Source organism: Bactrocera dorsalis, chromosome 1, assembly GCF_023373825.1.
Source record: "Bactrocera dorsalis isolate Fly_Bdor chromosome 1, ASM2337382v1, whole genome shotgun sequence".
In the NCBI taxonomy this organism is placed as follows: Eukaryota; Metazoa; Arthropoda; class Insecta; order Diptera; family Tephritidae; genus Bactrocera; species Bactrocera dorsalis.
Window position 1 is genome coordinate 268,229 of NC_064303.1, and position 24,139 is coordinate 292,367.

Below are 24,139 nucleotides of genomic sequence, written 5' to 3' on the forward strand. Positions count from 1 at the left end.
TCAGATATCGACCAGAAGCTTTGCACACATAGTACCTTCTTCCCCAAGACATTCTCGGAATCAAGTGCTTATATGGAAAGCTGTTTTATTTGGTATAGATTATTGTCCAAGGCATCGCTACAATATCCGAAGAAATTGTTCAGATCAGACCACTATATCATATATCTACCATACAAACTGACCGATTAAAACCAAGATAAGACTTTTTTATAACATTTTATGTCACCAAAAATGCTATTGTGAAGGGTATTATAGCGTATCTGCAGCTTAAGTTAACGTTTTGTCTTATTAATTCAGTAAAGAGCTTAAAATATCTTAGAAGTAATTCGGTCCGTTGTAGACACCTGGTTCTTGAAGCAAGCTTGTCGTTGCATTAAAAGCGAAGGCTAAAAAATAAATATTCAAAAAATGTATTTGAATGACATATGTATGCAAAAAAAGAAAATTTCAAAAGTTTTAGTTTTCCAGAAAAATCAATACCACGATATTTTCAACCCCCTACGTATATACGTCTGCTCACTCAAATTTCAATTTCCTCACTTTCTTACATATTATTATTCCATTCCAATATTCACGCATAAAAATTAACTTGTCAACTCGAAAAGAATCACTCAGTCATTTGAGTTGCGCTTGTCACTTATACGCCCAGTTGGGCCACAACACAAAACATCTTACATCTGCTGCCCGTTTCGAGTACGCTTCAACTGTGTGAGAAGATTGAATTGCCAAAATCAAAACACGCAATACAAAAACTTTAGCTAGCATACAAACAAAATAAGAAAAGATTCAACCCGCCACGGGCTTAGTAAAGTTTCACGCACTTTGTATTTAAATGTTGGGTATACGCACGGGAGGCCGACCGATTCGTACACAATAAACGTGCATGTCAAACATGATAGGTTAACTCAATGGGTGACCAGGTATCAAAATAATATTTTAGGCCTACTCTCGAAAAGAGGTGAAGAAAAAGCGGATTTTTCTTAACACAAGCCAGCTGCATTCACGTAAGGCAGTATAAAGCATAATATTGATAACAGTCATGCAAGTGTGTGTGTGTGTGTGCCAGCCTACGGCGCTTGTGTGCACATACTAATAAAATGTCAACTTCTTTTTCAATTTACTTTCAATTTCGAACAATTTGATCAATTCTTATTGAGCGCTTGACTGACTGCCTACAACTTGTGCAACAACACGCTTTGAGTTGTGACTTTTTTCGGACGCAAAAAATTAATAAATAATGTGTGACTCAGCCAAGTTGCCGCCATTGGCCGGGGTCGTTTTGCCTTTCCATCATCACTCCTACTTGCTCGTACGCTAAGCGTATGCATGTTTGCCCTGAAGACGGTGATTTATGATGTAAGTGAATAAAAAAATTCCAATTGGAACGTGCACACCAACATGTGAGTAGTGCACATGTGTTGGGAGCTGCTAACTTTTTATGCCCCAAAGTCCTGCTGGATGCTGTGGGAGACGACGTTTCACGAAAAGTATGCGTGTGTAGAACGTGGTCATTATTGTCAAGTTGTCATGTTGCGGATGGCGGCCGTGTCTAGTCGAAGGTATATTGCATGTATGTAGGGATTTGTCACTTTATTTGATGCCCTTGGCTACGGTGGAAATTGAAAAAATATTTTCGCAAACTTTTTTGACAAGCAGTTGCTCATACTTCGTAGTCGGTGGTCGCCCAACGATTGTATGCGAAAAATACAAATTTCTAACGGACTTTTTCGTTACACTTTGTTTCGTCCGGAAGACTTTCCTTTGTGTGTGCACAATTTTACCAACCCTCCAACCGTCATGTTGGCGAAGTTGGCTAGGAATACAACTTTGCGCTAGAAGCAAAGTGCGGAGTGTATAAATATATATTTTTATTGATAAGAAAATTTCTTTGGTAACGGCACAGCACTGTAGCAGACATGAGATTTTATACGGAAAATAAAAAAATACGATTTGAAAATAAAAAAAATATTGAACGAATAAAAAATGTGGCAACTTTTCCATTGTGCCAACTGCAGCAAAGTAGCATGGGGGCAGTACGAAACTTTTCACACTCTTTTGTTTGCTTGTTTGTTTGTGTGAGTTCCTTGCGGCTTGTTTGTATTTGTTTGGTGTGAAAAAGTTTCACCAATCTGTTGCCCTTTTCCATCAACCTTTTCGTGACAATGCACAAGCTGTGCCTCGACTTGTTTTTTTTTCAGACGACGTCCTTTTCTGCCGGCTAGTTTTTTCACCGTTGTCATCGTTCACTGCATGTTCGTATTGGGTGCTGTGTGGAACTGCGGATGTGTTGGTGTGGCAAAATTACAAATTGATTACACCATCAACAAATGTGTTAATTTTGCGGTTTCACACCCCGACCGCTGATGGATAGAAGGGAAGGGGTGTGCAGGTCGGGTGTTAATAGGTTGCGACATTTAGTTTTATGCGACATAGGAGGAATCTCGTAGTTTATTTAATAAGTCTGAGGTATTAATATGTCACGCATATATAGGTGCCTTTCTGGGTTACGCTATTGTGTAAGCAATCAATTTGTATACAAAATAATTTTTGATTGTGTTTGTGATGTTTAAAATAATAAAATTGCCAACCCCTTGGAATAAGAGAAACTGAAAAGTTTTTTCTTACATACATATGTATGTATACACCTATCTCTTTTCCCAGTGTATCCTTTCACCACGTTTGAAAATTTTTCGATTTCCATATATTTAATGGCGATTTACGAGCAGTTATGAGTAACGAAAGCGTGGCTTGCAAGTGACAAATTGCGAACAGCAAATTTAATTATAAAGAAAAGCGGCGAAAATTGAAAAGCGTGCGAACTTAACTCAGCTGCTTCTGCAACTTAAATTTTTTCAATTAATACGAGACAAGTAGAGCAGCGGAAAATAAAGTGAGTACACAAGTGTATAAGAAAGGAATGCCAAGCGGCTGCTTTCACCTTCAGTTGGAAATCTTAAGCAAAGGTGTTGCTCGGAAGCTAATTGAAAAGAAAGTGAAGAATAGAGTATGTAGGCGAGATAGACACGCATAGTGAGCAAGGTGAAAGCGTAAATTCGGTTCTAATGGAGTGATGAGCAATAGGAGCGGTTGATATAAAAGTGGAGATGCATGAGTTGCCAAAAATGTGATGAAAAACCGTTCAATGCCTTTGATTTGTACATGAAATACTTTTTCCCTCGCATTCACTTAAATGAAGAGTAATTTGATAAACTAGTAATTCAAAAGAGACTTTATAGCAATAACATATAATAGATAGCAATAATAACTAGATTAAATCTCAAAGCAATAATAAGCAAAAGTTTAAGAGCATTTGATAAAAATATTGAGAAACAAGGGCTACAAATGTGGACTACGGTTAGACCGAAACTAGAATAACCTTAAAAAATACATAAGTTTCCAAACAAGAATTTGAGTTTGATCGGTTAGTTTGTATGGCAGCTGATAAGTAGTCGAAAAAGTCTTTTCATTTTAGAACCAAATATGTACCATTTTGGTCAACCACTTTGTGCCATTTTTCCATCAGTATAAAACTTTTTTGGTTTCTCGACGTAAAACTGCGACAAGTATTTTTCTTCTCTTGAAACCTCCATTAAGGGAGTTCTGCATTGACCGAAAAAATAATAGTCCGATGTTGCAAGATCAGGGCCAAGCTCTCCCAGTTTTTGCCGAGTCATCAAAGATGTTTGTGGTTTAGCATTGTCCTGATGGAAGACAATGCCCTTTCTGTTCATTCATTTCTCATCAGTTGTTGACAGTAAAATGTGGAATCAATCGTTCATCCAGGCTGGAGCAGCTTATTGTGGATGATTCCTTTCCAATCCCACCAAACACTCAAATACTCAACATAATCTTTCGAAGCGTCAATCCTGGCTTTGCGAGCATTTGTTGAGCTTCACCACGCTTGGACCATGATCTTTTTCGCACATTATTGTCTTATTTGATCTTCTTTTCGTCGCCTGTTACCATTTACTTTAGAAATGGTTAGATTTCATTTCGTTTCAGCAAAGAATCGCAGATGTTAATTCGGTCCATTAAATTTTTCACAGACAATTCATGTGGTACCCAAACATCGAGCTTCGTTTTGTAGCCAGCCTCTTTTAAATGGTTCAATACCGTTTGATGATGAATGCTAAGTTCCGTAGGGATGCCATGGCTGAGTAAATGACGGTCCTGGACAATATTCGTTGACTTTTTCAAAGATGGGTCAACCAGAGCAAGGTGCATTTTTCGCATCAAAATTTCCAGAACGGAAGCGAGCGAAGCATTGATACAGCATCGTCTCTATAAACTTCACAAATTTCATTGGTGGCTTGCGTGGCATTCTTCCCTTTTTTATGCAAAAATTTCAAAATATAGCGAATTTCTTTATAATTTTCACTCATTTTTGAACAGCTGTAACTTTTTTCAACTTCCCCGAGTTTAATTTTTTTGTGGCTAAGTGAAGCTTAAAATCTCACCAACAACACCGGCAAATCAAAGTAAGAACAGAAAATATTTTTAATTAATGTAATTAATTTTATAAAAAAAAGTTATAATGGTTTCTAGATCTCAAAGAAGGACACCGCACTAATCGAATGTTAAATAACTAACGGAAATAAAAAACTATATTTTATTAAAGTGGCGTTTAACTTTGGAAGATCTGTGATCTTCATCCACCTCTAACGTATACGCTCGTTTTTATAACCCTTAATCAGTAGAACGCGGTTTCTATGCTACAGTAGGCCGAGCTCCTTGTCCTCTTAAAGTAAAAGTAAAAGTAAAAGTAAAAGCACGTTAAATTATTTGTGATATGCCATGATTTGGATTTGTCTGTACATTTGAAATATGTCGGTATTTTGATGTGTCGACGTTTTGAACTTTGCCATTTTAAGTGTGTCCCGGAATTTACACTCATTTGTAGACAGTACTTTGATTTGCACGACAATGGGAATTTCTTATTTAATTACTATTAAGTAAAAATGAGATAACATACAGAAAGCCTTACAAAATATGCTTTCCCCCCTCCACCGGTAACAAACGGACGCTAAAAGTAAAAGTCTTAATAAAATAATAGTGAAAAGGCTACTCTCACCTACTTTCTGCGAAATAAGATAAGTAAGCTAAATATAGCGACCGAAAATTTGGTGGACGTGCACGAAAGCGTCAGGATAATTTTCTACAGCGAAACAATTCCTACATCAAGAAATCGTTAGTTGTCTGTCTGACTGCTTTCAACAAACCGGCAAAAGTTAAAATGCTCCAAAGAAGAAGTTCGGAAGATTTATTTCTTCTTCCAACTCGTTTGAGTGACTGACATGCACAGGCAATCACAAACGATGGCACTTAATGTATTATATGTATCTTTCTCGTAAGTGAGTATGTGTATGCATGTGGATATATGTATATACGTATGTATGCTGTAACCGTGAAACTTTCACGAACTGTTTTTCTCTGATTGTCTCGCAATTTTGTTGGCAGGGGGAAAAGTAAACAACAACAAAACAGTTCAAAACAAGATTTCAACACTATTGTATATGCATATATACATATAGAGTAAGTGGGTATCATAAGACGAAGGAAAAGGAAAGCTGAGGATGGATAACGGCTTCCAAAATATGTAGATGGGTGTTGTCTTCGCTGGCCGTTGGCCGCAGCTTATTCAAATATTTTGAAGCACGCGCAGAAAGTGAAATCTGAGTTGGACAAAAGGCGGTATTTGCTTTGAATATGAAAAATGTTTGAATTAGTGCCAGCTATGACTAAATGTACTGTTTTTAATTTTGAACTGAAAAGCTCAAATTTTATTGCAACTTTCTTAAACGTTTTTTCTTAAAGGTTGCTTCAGTGCTAAAAATTGAACTTTTGTCTTCATTTGTCATTTGCTTTAGTTATTAACTTTGACTGCCCAATTATGAAATTTCAACTAAAAAAGTCGAAGAGAAAAGGAATGTTGCCCAGCCGCTTTAGCTGAAGATTTCGCTGGTTTAAATATATTCCTTTCTTTACTTTGACTAACTTGCCTTGGCTCGTTGTATTCGTACATAGCGCATGCTTCCACACACTTGCTGCCGCTAACTAGCTATATTGGCTAGCTAACTGGCTAATAAATGGGCAACAACTATTTCACGTTTCTTTGTTGCGTTCTTTCATTTCTTCAAGCTGAACAATTACTTATACTTATACGTTTTGCTAGATTATGTTCCTCTGACTGCTTTTATTTCACGTTTTTCTCTTAAATTTGTCTTTTGTTTGCTGTATTATTTTTATATTTATTTTTTCTTGACTTGTTTCTCTTTTTCTCTACAAATTTTACGACAATTTATTACCCTTCACTTATTTTCTCATCTTCGTCGTCGTCAGCCACGTCCTGCAATAGCAGCGCGAGTCTTGATTCAACACACAATGTCGTCATTCTCATCGTCGAAGTCGTTGTCATGTTGCCGTTGATGCCAGTACAATTTTGCTTGCTTCCTTGCTGGTCCGTCTGACCGTCGTGTTTATTGTGTCTTTGCTCGCTGCTATCCAGACGATAGTGATGATAGTTGACTTTTCCATTTCGTAGTAGGAAGCTGCTGCCAACGAGCAGTCAAAAAGGTAGACGTCGTTTTGTTTAGCGGTAGCTAAAGATGATGTGAATGCTGACGACTTTGAGGAAAACGTTGACAATGCCAACAGAGATGTTGTCGCACCAACATCATAGTTTGGTCAACACAAAAACATTTAACTCCTGCTCCCGTGCAGCCGCGGAACGTGTCCTTTTTCCGTTTCTTCGAACGGACTTTTTAACAAATTAGTTTACAGATAAGCTAGCGACAACAACAGAGAGTCAACTAGCATTTGGGCATTACCACCGCATATTATGAAATTTACTTTATTTTTCCATTTTTGTGTGTATTGTTTGCCAAGAAAGATGCATTTTATCCCAAAAATTCTGAAACATTTTTGCAAATGCTTCTTCATTTGACGATGGTCAATAGTTAATATTTATTGAAATGTGACCTCAGGGAATTCACACACTTGAAAAGTCTGATTGTCGCCCTGCACACTTAAAGGCCTATCTCCTAAAAATTACCCTTCCACTCAATATTCAACTTTTATTTTTATAAAGAAAAGCTTATGTCGATAGATTAGACTTGTACGACAAATATTAAAAGAAATGTTGTCTATACAAAACGCCTTAAGAAACCTCCATTAACTAACGTTTACCAAGCCAAGCTTATGAGCTTTGCTTTCAGTGTGAATTAGTTATTTAGCCATGAAAAACAGTTTAATTTAGGTTGACCGGATGGACTCAAATACCTTTGGCATGACAAATGAGTTAATAGAGAAGTTTGAATGACAACAGCCTCATCAGGTGGAGAATTTATGGTGTAGCCAGTTCCTTGCTCAAATAAAAGCTGATCCATTTCGATGTTCCCATTTTTTTTTAAGAAAAAGCACAGAAATTTCAAATTGTATGGTGAATGTTTACTATCATTCTAAAGAACATTTTTTCGTATTTATTTTTTGAGGATTGTCTCTTTCAAATGTTGGCCGTAGCTGCGTCTTAGATGGTGCCTGCATTGAGTTCAATTTTCGATGACTCCTTCTGGCGATCGGCACGCGTGATGTGGCCTGAAGCAGAGCGTGATTGTCCGCATAATCTCTACACTTTACCTATCCCCACTGGAAAAAGTGTAACAGTGTGATATCGCACGATCTTGGTGGCCAATCGACGGGTTCAAAATATGAAATTATCTGCTCAACGAAGTGTTTTTTCAATAAATCCATTGATTAATGCGATGTGCGGGAAGTGACGGAGTCTTGTAGAAACGATCATGTCGCGATAACAGGGTCATTGACGGTTATTCCACGAGTCCACAAACTACACCAAGCCGTTGTTTTTTCTGGATGAAATGACAGCTTTGGAATCTCTTCAAGTTGTTTTTCACCCCAAATGCCTCAATTTCACTTGTTTACACACCCATTGATCCAGAAATGGTCCTAATCGCTGAACAAAATTTGGCTCGAAAACATCGGATCTCCTTGGAACTTTTCAAGAGACCGTAGAGTGAAGTAATGCCGCTTGGGAAGCTCGAGCGGCTTTAGTTCTTACATAAGCTGTTTTGTACGCTTTCAACTTAAGATTTCGACGCAAAATGTGCTACGAATCGACTCTCCACGGTCTTTATGTACACTCTTAGGTACAGCAGATATATTTCCCTCACTGCGTGCTGGACATGGGCATGACGAAATGTAATAGATATGAGTGTGTAGATGAAAACTGAAATACACAACCATATGAAATATGGGCCACCTGTTGGGTATTTGATTTATACAACTCTGTAATCCATTTGGAAGTTGTTGTCATTTAACCTTAAACCAAAGCATTGTACGCAGCTTCTTGTAAGAGAGAAAGGTCAATTGTGGTAGTAATCATTAAATAAACGATAATTCAGATGAAATTCATACATTGAAATTTTCTACACCCGTTCAGAAAACAATACACCACGTCTATCGAACCGGGAATGTTCGAAAATGACAAAAACGCTGGCGTATATAATTTAAGCGTCAACTTCTTCACATGCTTTTTCAACGCACAAAAATGTATGTACTTTTTCATAGCTTGAATTCATACAAAAACAATGTCTGGAAATAAACATCTACCACAATATGGATACTACTGCAACATAGCCCTGAAATTTTCGAAGCGTTACAGCCCAAAGTAGACAACAATAATATTGTATTGCTATCAAAAAGTTTGGCTGCCGCAACTCCCTATGCTGCTTGATGTGGCTAAGTTTCCCGCATACAGTTCTGAAAGTTATAAACAAATAATTGAAGTTAAAAATGTAAAAACAACAACACCATGCCACACATATTTCTCGCTTATATTGTAGATAAGTTAAGAACACGGAGCACAAATGGCTACAATGTGAATCACATATGGAACGCCAACAGTCAAATCAAGCAAAAAGTAGCACAAATTGCTTATAATAGGAACTGAAAATGAGGCACGAGGCATCTTTTGCAATTTAATATATGTATATAAACATATGGAGATATTAGTGAGGGTTGGAAGAGAGCGTTATAAAGCGCATACATGATGTGTACACAAATATACTTAAATGTGGAAAATGTTATTGCTTTTCAGAATTATGAACCGTTAGTGATCTTTAATTTATATTTGTTTTAAAGATTTCACGAATTATTCATTAAAGAAATTATGAATTTGAGGTGTTTACCATAATTATGAATTATGTGTGATAATCCAATGATTTTGGTATCGTTTTCAATCCCTGAACAAGGTGTATCAAGGTAAATGATGTTTGTACCACTCGAAAGAAACCTTAAAAAGTGTAAATTGTAACTGTTCCTTTGGCATTTCTCATGGAAAGAATATCGTTTACAAATCGTTCAACTTTATTACGAAAATTGACGTTCGGTAAAGAATGTGTTTCGCTCGATTCGCTCAACTTATGGTCAGCAGAACCTGCCTACTGGGCTTACTATTCGCAACACAACACAACACAACAAGGTGTCAGTGGCAACGTAACTGTAGAGGGCGACCACTATCGGTGTGAAGCCTATGCTGGCAATCCTGCTTCGATTCAAATCTTAAAAAGTAAAATTGAAGTTTTTGTGTTTTTTCTTTAAAAAAGTAGAGATCCTCGAAATGGATCACAATTTATATTATTTTCTTAAGACTCGTAGTTCCAAACTTGTGCTAGCGTCTTGTTTTTTCAATAAACTCACTTAGTTAAACCCCTAATACAGAACTCAAAAAGAATATAAGTAAATAATAGAAAATTGGTCAGCTTTAAAGCGCTTAATAAAATAATTCTTAAATATAAAATCGATATGATTCATTTTCGCAAAGTCTTTGCAAAAGCAATATGGTAACAGCAAATTTCGGTTTCAAGCCTCGCCATCGTTTCTATACTTTATACTAATATGGCATGCACCTCGTGTGTGGCCGTTGATAACAGGCAGCTGGCTAATAATGTTGGCAACACAAAAGTCTACACGGGGACAACAGCTTTAATCTACGTGGTATACATAATGCCAGCGTTGCGGCTTGGCAGCAGAACCTGAATCCCAGCGAAAATACATACATCACGTTGTGGTGCCTGTCCATTGAAGTGTAGGCATGTATGCACATACAATGCTGTGCCAGACTCTGATAAAGGACAAAGTTTTATGCTCATGTCCCAAGACAATCTTTTGGAGAAGCGAACATTTTTTGTGCCTCGTACGCTTCCTATGCCAGTTTCGAACCCCTCAAAGTGTTTGAAGTTCACGTGCTCTATGAGCATTGCTGCTTATGAGTACGAGATATATGTATGTATGTACATATGTTATATTAGCGTGTGGGTAAACATATACATATGTATGTGAGTGTTTAAGTCTTTCATTGGCTTATTGTCGCGCTTTTCTCATAATTTCGCCTTACTCGATACGGTTTTTTTCCGCCTTTCTTAGTGATTTGATACTGACTTCTTGTGCAATTTAAGCCGGGTTTTTCGTTTCCTTCATAGCACGTTAGCTTTTTTGGTACTTATCGCTTTCCCCTAGCTGCGACATTATTGCAGAGATTAACTTTAATTAGACCCAAGAAAGTGATTTATTTTGATGCGTATTTTGTTTGCAGTGCTTTGGTAGGCAACGAGTAACACAAAACACATAGAGAAGCCCATAGCGAATAAAGCACATACATACCTATTATATGTGCAATAATAGGTCTTGATTTGTCTGAAAGCTTATGCTGCCTGATGACATCCTAGCATGTATTTTCGGCGCTGCGTAAATGCCTCCAATGATTTCGCAATACTGCCATATATTGGTGGAAGTCAATAACTCCTTACATAAATATAGGTTAATGTGGATATCTATTAATACTCGATATACTTTAAATTCACGTTACTATTTAAATCCAGGAACTCTTCCCGTTACTAGAAGCCTCACAGTACACATATTATGGTATTGCGAAACTTGTTCTATAATTCTCAATTTAAACGAAAGCAAGATGAGCAATGTGTTAAAGATTTCCCTTAATTTGGAAGTTGTGAAAGTAATGTAAGACAGCAAAACACAAGGCCATACAAAAAATTAGCACAGCATACAAATAAAGCAAAACAACAAAAACATACCAGCATAGAAAAAGACGAAGAAACTAAGATGAAAGAATAAGCAATGTACGAAGCATATGTTGGACTTATGAACATCAGTCAGGATTAGAGGTTAGTCCATTGTTAGCAAAGCCAAGAAAAGCTACATTAACAACAGACCAAGACAACTACAAGTAAAGTACTAAAGGGCAGAGGAGAATTAGAATAGCCGATGCGGAAAGGAAATAGTTGCTTCTCTCGTTTTTCTTTATACTCGTTTACTGACTCTTAAGGTTACGTTACTTTCACATACATATACCAACTGTTAGTTTTCTCATATGTTATCTGTATATATTAAAGAAGTGTTCTTGATATGCATATATCTGATATTGCTGTATATTACTTTATGTATAGTTGGTATTTGCACATTCTTGCATGTAATGTTAGGGTGGTTCTTCTTAATTGCAAACAATTGTTAGCAGACGTTATGTTTCATATATGGAAACATATAGCATAAACATATAGAAAAGCCTTTTCGTATTTTGTCAATATATGTCGTGGCAGTCGTATACCTCCAGTGCTATCAATCACATTGTGTCATACCATATAGGTGAGATTTTAAGCTTCATTAAAAAAAAAGAAAAAAATTAAAGTCTAGAAAATTGAAAAAAAAAATTACAGCTGTTCAAAAATGAGCGCAAATAATGAAGAAATTCTCTATATTTTAAAATTTTGTATGTAAACGAGAAGAATGCCACGCAAGGCACAAATGAAATTTCGTGAAGCACAACAATGGTTCGCTCGCTTCCGTTCTGGAAATTTCGATGAGAAAGACACACCTCGCTCTGGTCGAACTATCGTTAAAAAAGTTGATGAAATTAGGAAAAAGAAATGACCAGATCGCTAAGGAACATTCATCAACAAACGGTTTTGAATCATTTAAAAAAGGCTGGCTGGTTTGAAAAAAAAAAATAGAAGAAAATATTACTTATGTCAACAATTCAAGCGACTATAGTCTTGACATTAAAAAATATAAAATATAATAAATTGCTACACATGCACACAACATGAGCTCCTATGGTAAATGTTGTGGAGTCTTCATCAAGCCGCTAGTCTGATTGCGTGCAATTGCTGTTGTAATTTCACTCCAATTAACAATTTACAGTTACGGTATCAACGTCGTTCAACCAACCAACGAAGGAGGAGGAACCAGCATATGTAGTGGATTTGTAGTGGTATATGCTGCTTCACCTCCTTCAGACCACCCGAACTACACCGACATACACGTCATGCGCGTGCTTGTATATGTATGTGCGTGTGTGTGTAGTGTAGTGTTTAATTACGCTGCCGCGTATAGATGTGTGCACAAACTGGCAAATTGTTCGACAACAAAAGAGTGCTGCGCTCTTGACATGAGCTAGGATCTGAAGCGCTGCTCAGCGCTTACGAGCGATACAATGACGCTCGCGGGTGTACTCAAAGGCGCCAGGGAGTATTGTTTCTGCATTTTCGCTCCCTTTAATTGCATAGCTTATTTTTGTTGCTTTATTTTCGTATAACCGGTGTCAAGTGCACCAAATGTTGCTGTCTGTTGGCTGTTGCCTGCTGGCTGCTCTGCCGTTCCTGCCTTTTAGTTTCCGCATAGTTTCGATGCCGCCTTTCTCAATGTTTGCGTTGTTGCATCAGCTGTTTGACTACTCCTGCTCACATACATGCAGACTTACATTGTTTTATTAGCGCAACAGTAACAGCATTCACCCGATCGCCCCTGCTCCCGTTCGCTCTCAATATGTGGAGTGTTCACTGCAATCCATCCAATTCATGTTCTTCACAATATTTCCTTGCAGCTGCAAATCCGTACGTGTTTGTCTGCGGTTTTAGTATTTTTGGTAAAGCTTCACTTACAGTACAATGGAATAACAGTAAACAATTCCTTGTGTGTGTATATTTGCCGAAGTGCTTCATTTGCAATTAAGCTTCAGCTTTGCTGCCACTGGCAGCTTCTACATGTACTTGGTAACCTCCGTGGCTGAGAGGAATACACTTCACACTTTCTATTACAAGTTCGCTTCAAACGCAATCGGAATTGTACCGTTGCTTTCTTTGGGTATAACCTTTTCACTCATGCTTTAAAGTTTATTAAAAATTGGTCAAATACTTGATTGAGTGTGCAGTTGTCGGCTGAACATTATTTAATATCCAGGATAGTGACTTGGAAGGCGTTGTTAGGTTAGGTAAGGTTAGATTAGGCTATATGGCTGATTTCTCGTCATGGTGGAGGGGTCACACATAGACTGTCCCTTGTGAAGTCATACGTACAGCTCGTGTAGGTTATATTAGCCGTCGGCAAGTCGCGTTGAACCTATCACAAATCTACTACGATGTTTTATTTCTATTTTCACTATTCCAATTAGAACTCCTACAGCCATTGAAAAGTGAACCTTGCTGAAAAGTAAGAAATCCCTAGACCTCTTTCGATTTAACTCGGGCCAGAAGGATGAGTTCGCTTTTACTAGCATTTATGTAGAGGCCGTGTTCAGCAGCCCAGTTGCTTACGAGTTGAGTTAGATCATACACAAAATTTGGAAATATTCCTTCAACCATGAGAGTTACGTCGTTCGCGAATGCAACCACCCGGCATCTAACTTCTTCAAGCTGTTCCAGAAGATCATTAACAATTATGATCCAGAGTAGTGGCGAGTGAGCTCCTTCTTGCGGGAGACCCCAGCTTACATTCCGTTGTGCCCGCGGATTATCTCACTCCACCACGACAGTTCTATCGCAGTGTAGTTTGAGGAGAAAATGCTTGAAATCTTGAAATTATATTCAACCCCAAACCTGTACAATTCTCTAACGACCGCTTCCGGCAATACATTGCTAATGGCCCCTTCGCCATTAGCCAAGAATGTAAGGCAGTGTCTACTAATCTCGATTTTTTTCCACGAAGACCTCTTGGCCTTCTTTATTTCGGACTTGTAGATTAGGTGTCCTGCCGTACATAGCGCCCAATCGTTAATTACTCAACTTCTACGGTCTTTGAGAAGTGTTATCTTTACACATCCGATTTCAATAAAATTGATTGTTTATGCAATTGACACTAGGAAGAAGGGATACGAGTATTTATTCTATAATCTACATTTTCAAATAAATATTTATTTATAACACAATTTCTACCTGGAATTTCAACGTGTTTAAAGAAATTCGTGTCCAGCGAAGCCTACTTATTGATGTGTGTACTCGTATGTATATATATGCATATAGGAGCTGTTATGCGTTTATTGCAAATTTTTGCTTGTTAGCAAACAAATTTATGTAGTTTGAGTTGTTGTTTTTTCATTGTGATCATTTCACCACAACGATGTGGTGAACTGACGTGCATAGCACATAAACTACAAGGAGTACATTACAGTTCATCTCACTTGGTTTGGACTGGCATTATTTTTACGAAATTAATATTGCGCAAACGTTTGTGCAATATATAATCACAACACCCTGTAGGAGCTGTGTATAATTTGAGAAGCCATTAGTTTTATTTTCTTTACGTGCTTCAGTATTTCCCGAGCTGTTTTGTTCCATAAAATTAGTTGTAAATTTGACCGGAAATAGCTCGCTCGTCTACTTTATTATTTATTAGATGAGAATTCGAGCCGGGACTTAGCGAGTTCTCATGCTATTTATAAGTTCTAATGTTTTCTTAACTTGGTATTAAAAATAAACGATGAGTGTTTCGTCCACTGTATCATCAAAAAACCAGAAATTCGCAAAGTGGACCCTACTTTCAGTTCTTCCCTTACTTAATGATAGTTAATGTCACAACTGTCTACACTTGCTAAAGCTGAGTGCTAAACCTGGTCGTAATCTGAATTTATGTATATAGTTAATAGAAGCTTTTCCTATAAGGTATTATTAACTCCAGACTCGTCATGTTGCTATAATTTGCTTGAACACCGTACCATTTATGTACTTCCCCGACAAGTTACTGCTATTGTCATATTTTTTTATTTCAATGTGCGTGCTATACACGGGTGTATGCTTATGTCCATTATGCGCCTCAATTTCGGTCGCTGTGCGATGTGTTGAAATTTATTGAGTGTAAAAGGTAGTAGTGAAATCCTGCATTAGTGCAACTTCCGCATTTGCCAAGTGGATGATGATTGCTCGTTCGTTAAAGTATTTACTGAACACACTGTTTCCTAGCACTACTATATGCCTGTTTAATCTGTCGTTAGGGAACAAAGTTTTGAACTCAGTTTATGTCATGGTTCTACGGTATACTTAAGCTTGCAGGATCACATCATTATCTCAGTACAAAGTATTAAAGATATTCTGTCTACATGTGTTAAAGGAGTATAACAAATGTAAGCTTGTGATAGTAAGGGCTTTGAGAAAGGTGGCATGCTCAAAAATGTTTATGAAATCTACACAAACTATCTTTATGTCTAAATCTGACGAACAAAAACATGGAAAATAAAGAAAAAAGCAAATATCGTCTGCAACAACGCTATAATACTCTTGTTCAATTCACAACCTGTCGTAAAGCATCGTAAAATCGTAAAATTATAAATTTTTAACTTGTTTTTTAACTTTAATTCTTTTAGAAAACTTCAATTTTAATAAAATCACTAACAACTTACTTATACTATGTATGTACGTAATGTATCGCCAACTGAATAGATTACCTCAGTACGATTCCCTTGTCGCCTGAGGTCACTGCAGGTTAAACGTGCTGGCGAATTACACAAATAACATTAAGTGGCAAATTTCCATTAGACATTGCGTCGACTGCCGACATGAAGTGATCAGGGACTCACAAGGAACACATTCCCTCAGTCTTTAGATGTTGTTTGCTTTCAGCAGCTTGAAAGAAAAATCGATAGTGTATATTATTGATGGGACGTAAGAGCGGAGTGTAAGGGCTCAGTTGATGGTAATTGGGTGAATGAAGGTGAGCCGAGTTTAGCAGTATTAAAGCATCGTAAAATTTGCCACAATAGGCTACATGTAGTAATTGACTGTGAGGGGCGACAGTGAAATAATCAAAATGAGATAAAAAGGGCAGGCCATTGTTGACATCTGACCAAAAGTTTTTGCTTTGGAAATTGATAACTTACACTCACACACTCTCTAAAGGCTATGCTTAAAATGTTACAGTATACACGTGTAGATACGTTGTACTTATGGGGTAGTCGAAAAAGTCTTTTCGTATTTTGTCAATAGATGTGGTTACAGTCGTATATCTCCATAAAAATGGCAAAAAGCGATATACCACTGAGTTCTACCAAAATTGTACATATTTGTTTATTTATTTATTAGTATAAATATAAAAAAAAGTCGAAATGTGATAAGAAATACGAAAAGACTTTTGCGACCCAAGCTCAAGTTTACGATTTTTTAGCAAGTTATGCTTCCTCAGTTTTTAAATAGTAAAAAAATTAACATTTAAACTTGTTTGGAAATATTCAAAACAATTTAACTGTATATTGCACTCCGGAGGAAAAACACTTGTTTTCTTGTTCCTATTTAGGTGTTATTAAGAGCATTAGCTACAGGCTTCGTTCGATATCAATAAAAGCCGCCAGCTGCCATAGCAATGTGGGCATTAAGTCGAAAAAAAGGAAGGAGCACATGACATAACACGGAGAAAAACGTATGAAAATCAAAGTGTACAAGCTGCTTGCAAAATTAACGCTGCCCCACCTATCCCTCCAACTAAGCTTTCGCTTTTATAGCGGCATTTAACGCCTGTTTCTTCTTTTTCTTCGTAGAGTAAGCGGAGTTGTTGTAGTTGTGCTTGCTAAGTTGCTAAGGAAGGAAGTCATTTTGTGTGAGTCCTCTGCTAATGCATTGTTATCTGTAAAAATATCTCAGCTGAGAAACGCGTTAAAGAGTACACATGAGCATTAAAGACATATGAAAGCGTAAGTAGCTGAAGCCATCAAAAATACAAACAAACAATTCCATAATACATAAAAGCTTATTATTTGTACAACTCTTACACATCGCACACGAGGCCGGTGTGGCATCTGCCCGCTTTTGACGCCCGCCACTCCAACGCCCACAATTACATACCTTTAACGCCTCTTGACTGCTAGACAGCCTGCTCGCTTCTCTTTTTCAATAAATTTTTGCCTTTACGTCGGCTGCAGCAAATGAATATTAGCACGTCAAGACTAAAGACCTAGTATGCATGGGTATACACGACGTATACGTAACATAAAAAGTAGAAATACATGTTTGCATCTAGAAAAAAGACTAGATAATGGTAGGCAAATGGTGATTATGGCAACTGACATGTGTAATTAAGACACAATGATCGCCATGAAAGTATACATATGCTCTCATGTATTCATGCACTGTGTGTGTGTGCGTGTGCGCAACTGCATGTGGAGTCTTTATATGGGTCGAGGTTGTACCGCTGAATGCTTTCTTTGGCACGTTTGTTTTCTCTTGTAGTTTGTGTATATGTGTGTGTGTGCGTGCTAGTAGGTGTACACAAAACACTTGTGAATTATTTGTAGTCAGCTCTCCTTACTGCTGTCGCGTCGCAAATTACAGTGCGAAGATGACTATTATTGCTGCACGTAAATGTGATTTGAGTGCTATTAAAGTGGATTAAGAGGAACGAAAATAATTTGCGGATATGAGGATTTGCACAAGATTATCCGCTTAAACTTCATATTATAATGAAGAGGCAGAATACGACATTTGGATTGGCGTTTATTTTTGTATTCTTGAAAATGGAACGAGTTTATGACGGAATAATCTGTCTCTTGGTAACTGCAGCAGGTTTATGCGTTGTTAAACTAACTAAATTGCAATAAATAACTTAATTTTAAGGAACTAAAGACTACACGTTATTGAAATGGGTTGAAATTTTAAATGATTTTATAGAGTTTTCGATCTGTATATTCATTTTAGTTACCTAAAGAGAGTTATTAATGGCTTGCGAATGGTCATCATTTCGCACTCAATGTTACTTTGTAGTCTTATTATAATTATCAGATCATGATTTAATATACATGTTTATTGCTGATAAAGTTATTCTTGCTGTGCTCAGCGTAATTATGCAATTTCTTCACACTCACATATGTATGTACATCCGTGTAGTTTATGCTTCCAGTGTAGCATATGTAGTTTAATTTAGCCCAATAACTTGGTAAGTCATGCTATTCTAATTAAGACTTTCAAACTTTACACCATTGCTTTGGCCGCATTCAGGTGCTTCATTAAATCACAGAAACTTGCTGGTTTAAGTTTTCGACTACCTTGCACCTTCGGCGCAACTTTCGCCTAAAATTCAACGTTAACTTTCTACTGAAGTAGTGTCTGCAGTGCTATTGTTGCCTTCGCTGCCTTTATTGGCGCTTGTTTAGAGAGCGCTGTTATAAGCTCTGTTTATGAAACAAAAAGAAGCCAACGCGCCAAAGTTTGTCTTTGCATTGAAGTCTCATAAACGCGTTACGTCAGCGTCAACTTTGAGTACGTACAGCATCAGCTGCTGCAAATTACAAAATTTATTCATAACAGAAAGAAGCAAACAACAAAGAAATGCAAAAAGCTTTATGTATACCATAGATTGATGGAGTGGTGTGGTGTGGCAAGTACCTTTAGCCCAGCTGTTGTCGCAATTAACCTGTTGTCACTACGTACTTACTAAGTGAAAATGCGCCTTTGTGTGCGTGAATACCACTGTGTATGTGTGTGTGTGCGTGTACATGCTGCAAGTCATCAATATTTGGCTTGTCAGCTGAAATTTAATTTTGGCTCCTCAATGCCGCAGTCTGCCAAAATGACAATCGTTGCATTTTTTGTCGGCATAAAACCGAGCTTTTTGTCCAGATTGCGCAGTTTTGTAAAAGTTGTTGATAAGTTTATGCCACCCTCATGCGCTATTGCTTTATTTTTTGCTTAAGTGAAAAAGCGAAATCATCCTCCCTTTCTTTTAAAAAACTTTTATTTTAAATCGAGGACAAAATTTGTTTTATTAACTTGCAAAAAATATGTCACAACGTGTACATTCCTATTTGAAAGTCCGTCACAATATTGTATTTTAGCCACAGCAACTTGACAAGTTATATATAAATTATACAAAAAAGTTATTTAGTAAATGGAGAGTTAGCACTGGTGCTGGTGTGCCAACTTTCAGTTCAGAAAATTATTTTAGTAAATATTGTATAAGTTAGGTGCTATGGCTGATACCCAAGAGTCTTTTGTGAAGTCAGCTAAGAAATCTTGTAATTGGATATTAAATCGAACCTATCAAAGATCTTTTTCCTGAGGTACTTAAGCCTTCAACTGATACTGGGACAAATAAGAAGGAACTAATAGAATGACTATATTTCGCCTTCTTCCAACCAGCTTATATAGGGTAGTCGAAAAAGTATTTTCGTATCTCTAATCAAACTCCAACATATTTTTTTATATTTGTAATGAACTTTAATCAACCAAATATCTACCTTTTTAGTCGACCAGTTTTTGCCATTTTTCGACTAGAGACATTATTGCATCAGTGTAAAACTTTTATGGTTTCTCTGTGAAAAACTTCTTCTTCTTCTTTTCCTTCGGTGAAAAACTGCGACAAGTAACTTACACAGACTTCTCTTGAAGCCAACTTTACTCCATTAAGGGAGTACTGCATTGACCGAAACAAATGGTAGTCCGATGATGCAAGGTCAGGGCTATATGGTGGATGCATCAAAACTTTCCTGTCAAGCTCTCTCAGTTTTTGTCTAGTCATCAAAGATGTATGTGGTCTAGCGTTGTCCTGATGCAGACGGAGCCCTTTTTGTTAATCATCTTTCACATCGAAATTTCCAGAACGGAAGCGAGCGAACCATTATTGTGCTACACAAACTGATTCGTCATCGTGTCACATAAATTTCATTGGTGGCATTCTTCCTTTCTTTATACAACAATTTAAAAATATAGCGAATTTTTTCATTATTTGCGCTCATACTCATATACTACTTTCTTCAAAACGTATGAACTTGCCTAAATTTCTTTCTTCGACCAGTTCACTGTTGACGAATGCAATATTCAATTTTGCATACTGGTTTAAGAAATTAGAAAGTCGCACCCGTCGACCTATCAAATCACCCTTCGCTTCGTGCTCCCCACTTGATATTTATGTAGAGCACTTTTTTAAGCTTCAACATGTGCCAGATATATCTAATATTTTTTGCCGCTTTAAGCCAACTACATTGCTAATGCACTTCACTGGCAAACAAAAACGAAAACAAAGTTGCCAAGGCCTCTTCATCTGCCTAGCGCCCACTTGTGGTGCTTCCCCTCTACCTCAAAACTAGTTGCTGTGTATAATGTGCTTTACGCTTTTCAAATTCAACAGAAAATTGGTAGGTTTTGCGGCGAAAGCAAAGTTTTCGAGAGGCAACATTTAAAACTTGTGCCCTTTATGGACAGCAAATGCATGAGAATGGAGAATGTGGGCCAAAGTTCGGTTGATTGGCCTGCTCACTTACCAAGTTTTCGTTTTTGAGCATGTATGTGGGTCCTGTGTGGCTTAGAATCTTTTGACGAGTCTGCTATATTTTGCTGCCGCTGCTGTTGCTGCTGCTGCTGCAGTTTATGCATTCAGATGCTTACCTTACTTAGTTTGTTAAGCTGTTGTTTGTTCATTGGTCTGTTAGAAGCTTCCTTTGGTTTTCGGCTTTTCACTTTAATCGCTGCGAAAGGTTTGTTGATCACTTTGCTATACAATCAAGTGGCAGTCTAATGTTATCTTCTTGCTAAATTGTCCTCTATTCTACACCAAACATAAACTAAATCGGTACAAAAATGATTTCAAGATATCTTATGGAAGTAAGTTAACCTTGACCTTGTCAAAAATGTGGTCTTTCTGCCCTGCTTTACTCTGAAGAGAGCCTTTCTTAACAAATGTGTATATATTCCTAATGAATAACGAAACCGTCTTTTTATGGAAGTCTTTTTTAAACTCTAGTATTTTTGCTCCACTGTCAACTTCAACTGTACAGTAACTCAACGACTTGCAATAAAATATTTCAGTTCGCCGAATTGTCCGTGCTCTACTACTTGTTCGTTGGTAGGCAGGTGTGCTTGGCTATAAACTCACACATGCCCATATACACCAACGAGTGTAGCCAGCAGAGAATGTGCGTGATGTAAGCACCCGCTGGAAGCGACTTAATGCAATTTCGCAAATTAAATGATGTGACCTGAATGCGATTTTATAATTGACGGGGAATGGGTGGAAAGTAGAGTAGAAGGCAGATATGTAGAGAATGGGATAAGAATTCTACAAGTATGTAATGTAAGTTCTAAAAAGGGATACAATTTGGACGAGAAATTTTAAATGTGAGGGGATCAAAATATGTTATGCAGAGTTTTATGGGGCTTAAGAAAATTCTTTTAGCTTGCGTGTGCAGGCCTTAAACACAATTTCTTTAGATGTGCACACTTTGAGACCAGATGCGCGGTAACTTCGTGTTGTGTATCAAAGTATATTTCTGAGGTATCTGAAATTTTCCTTTGGCGTTGAATTTTGCCCTGAATTTGGCCGAACTTAATAGGTATGCACAGCAGGTAAAAGCACAAAGCAAAAGGTCTAAACCTAACAGAAATCTATTTACCCACTTTTTTACATTCACTTTATGTATCCAGCGAGCATTGAAAACATACTGTGTTGTTGTCAGTAGTCTGTAATTTGAGGATAAATTTTCTACGGTTAACTTTTGCTTCATTACTGCTACCTGTTAAGCAAGTAATTCTACTTTTTTGATTTTTACTTACCTCGAAATTTTCTTTGATGTTGAATTAACTTGAAAATCGTTGAACACAAGTTACAAAAAAAACAACATTTTTGCAAACGTTGCCGAAATGCAAACAGAAAATATTAAGAACCCAACGATGGTTGAGGTTACCGAAAACTTTGGAAAAATGCAAAATGTGTTGGTAGCAGACCAGAAAAATCAGTATTGCTGTCATGTAGTTAAAACAGAAAGAAACAAAGTGTAACGTGGCAAAAAGTGGGGAACAAATTCGAAAGTGCAAAAACCTTGAAAAAGTGTGCATATATCACTACTACGAGTATTATGCACATGTTGGTGGGGAATGTCTGGAAATGAAGCCAGAATCCTTTGGATTTACAAAAATTATTTTAGCCAAATTAGCAGCAGCCATGTTTTGATTCTTAAATAGTAGATATATCCGTATGTAATCCAGTTAATGCTTCTTTAAGACCACTTTGGGTGAATTTTAGTAATTGCTAGAAGGAATTCGAGGTATATTAAATATGTAAATGGTATTCTTTAATACCATGTTTTGCTACAGTTAGGGGCTGCAAGATACTTCGTCATGGTACGAGTACGTACATCCAAATAATTATTAAGGCTGGGTTAGCTGAGTAGGTAGGTGATTATTCGTTAGACCAAGGACAATTATAAACTCCCTTAAAATCTATTTCTACCTTATCTTCCCCATTGCAACTTTGACAAGTTGCCTCCTTCAAAATCTGCAGCCTCACCGCATGACTGCCGATGGGAAAGTGTCCAGTAAAGACGCCTATCATTCCGGCAAAATGACAGCAAGAGCTAGTAGTTTAACAGATCTTTTATGTTCCACTCTAGGCCAGAAGGCTTTCGCAACCCCAAGTGCTGGCTGCTGATCAGAGCTTGCTGAGGTCGGGCGACGGATTGCAGACCCCCTCCCTCCCTGTTCGTTACTATTCTAATGGAATTTAGGTATGAGTGTATATTTTCACCAGGACAAGTTCAATAAAGCAGTAGGTTGATGTTGATGTATTTTATACTAGCTTCGAACTCTCTGTCAGCGAGTTCCAGATTTGGAAAGCAGCTCTCCCTAGAAGAATTCGCATTCGGAGAGATACATTTGCTGTTACCTTGATGGCTATCACTTTTGCTTGGAAGATCTTGGAAATCTAAAATCTAAAATAAAAATAGTTAACTTAGACCTGCCGACAGAAGACTCTCCCTGAAATCTTCTTCTTCAGCTTCGATCCATGCGTGAAAAAGCTCACTACGCCTCTTCTTCTGCGTTTCCACTCAACCCACATATGGTATGTCTAGGAGTAGGTTTTACAGAGCAGTGGTCCTATTTATTAGGAATGCATACTAGGTGATAAAGGATTTTGGAGGGTCCCATAATGTGACCAGTTTCCCGGAGTTTGTTAGTAACGGATGCAATATGCAGAATGGGACTAAGTGCCATCCTTGTTGATGTACGTTGTGCAGCACTGTTGCCAATGAGAGCCGGATTGGCCGCGTTTAAGCTGTTTAGCGAGTGGGGCCTTGTCCTCCACCAGACAGTTACAGTTTTGCAAAGCCAAAGCATTACTTTTGGTGAGAGATCCCACAGCTTTTCAATATTTCCTTTACAACAACAATGGAAGAGATCCAAGTACTTCACTTTTTCAAATCTCGTCCATCGAGTTCTTTCAATCGGTCTTAGTGGTAATTCAGAGTATAGGAGATACTCCACCTTACGGTATGCCACTATTGATCTTTGCACTTGCACTGCCCCACCCCGCCACGACAATTCTGTCGCAGAGAACACATTGTATGAGATGCTTGATGTTCATTTAAATATAAAAAATCTGCCTCTCTTCTTTCAATTTAAACTTATATTGATGTAATATCGTTCTTAATTAAAATGTATGATAAACCCCTGCATTTCATTGAAATCGTAATTCAATTACGAATAAATAAATAAGCGAACTGCCTTTTTATACAATAAATATTTGTTTGGAAGAACTGCTGTGTTCCGCGCTGACGTCTTCTAGGAATAAATTATTTTGTTTTTCTCCCTTATTACTTTTTTTATATTATCTTTCTGCGCTCTTACACTGATCTCAAACTCTTGTAGTCGAGTACTCCATTTCATGCCTCAGCGCATCAATTTAACGAGTCGCCCTTCAAAGTTATAACTCAGTTTTAAACAATTTGCCTTATTTCCGTTGGGCTACTTATTTCTGCTCCACTCTACTCTACTCTAGGTTTCTTAACTTAGCATTTTTCTCCCTCATCGATTTGGCTTTCTGGCCCATCGATTGCAGTTGTTTGCATTCGTAAGCGAAGTTC

At 37.5% G+C, this 24,139-nt stretch overlaps 1 protein-coding gene across 17 annotated transcripts in view; it reads left to right on the top strand.

Annotated features, from left to right (window-relative positions):
- The window catches only part of LOC115066575 (uncharacterized), a 160,358-nt gene that overhangs the window by 35,485 nt on the left and 100,734 nt on the right, over window positions 1-24,139 (top strand). For 3 of the 17 annotated variants that reach the window (XM_049446312.1, XM_049446323.1, XM_049446325.1), the window contains one exon: window positions 16,832-16,984. The exons of the other annotated variants lie outside the window; for them this stretch is intronic. The gene's annotated coding sequence lies outside the window, so the exon portion shown is untranslated. The remainder of the gene's footprint in view (window positions 1-16,831; window positions 16,985-24,139) is intronic. 17 annotated transcript variants of the gene reach the window in all.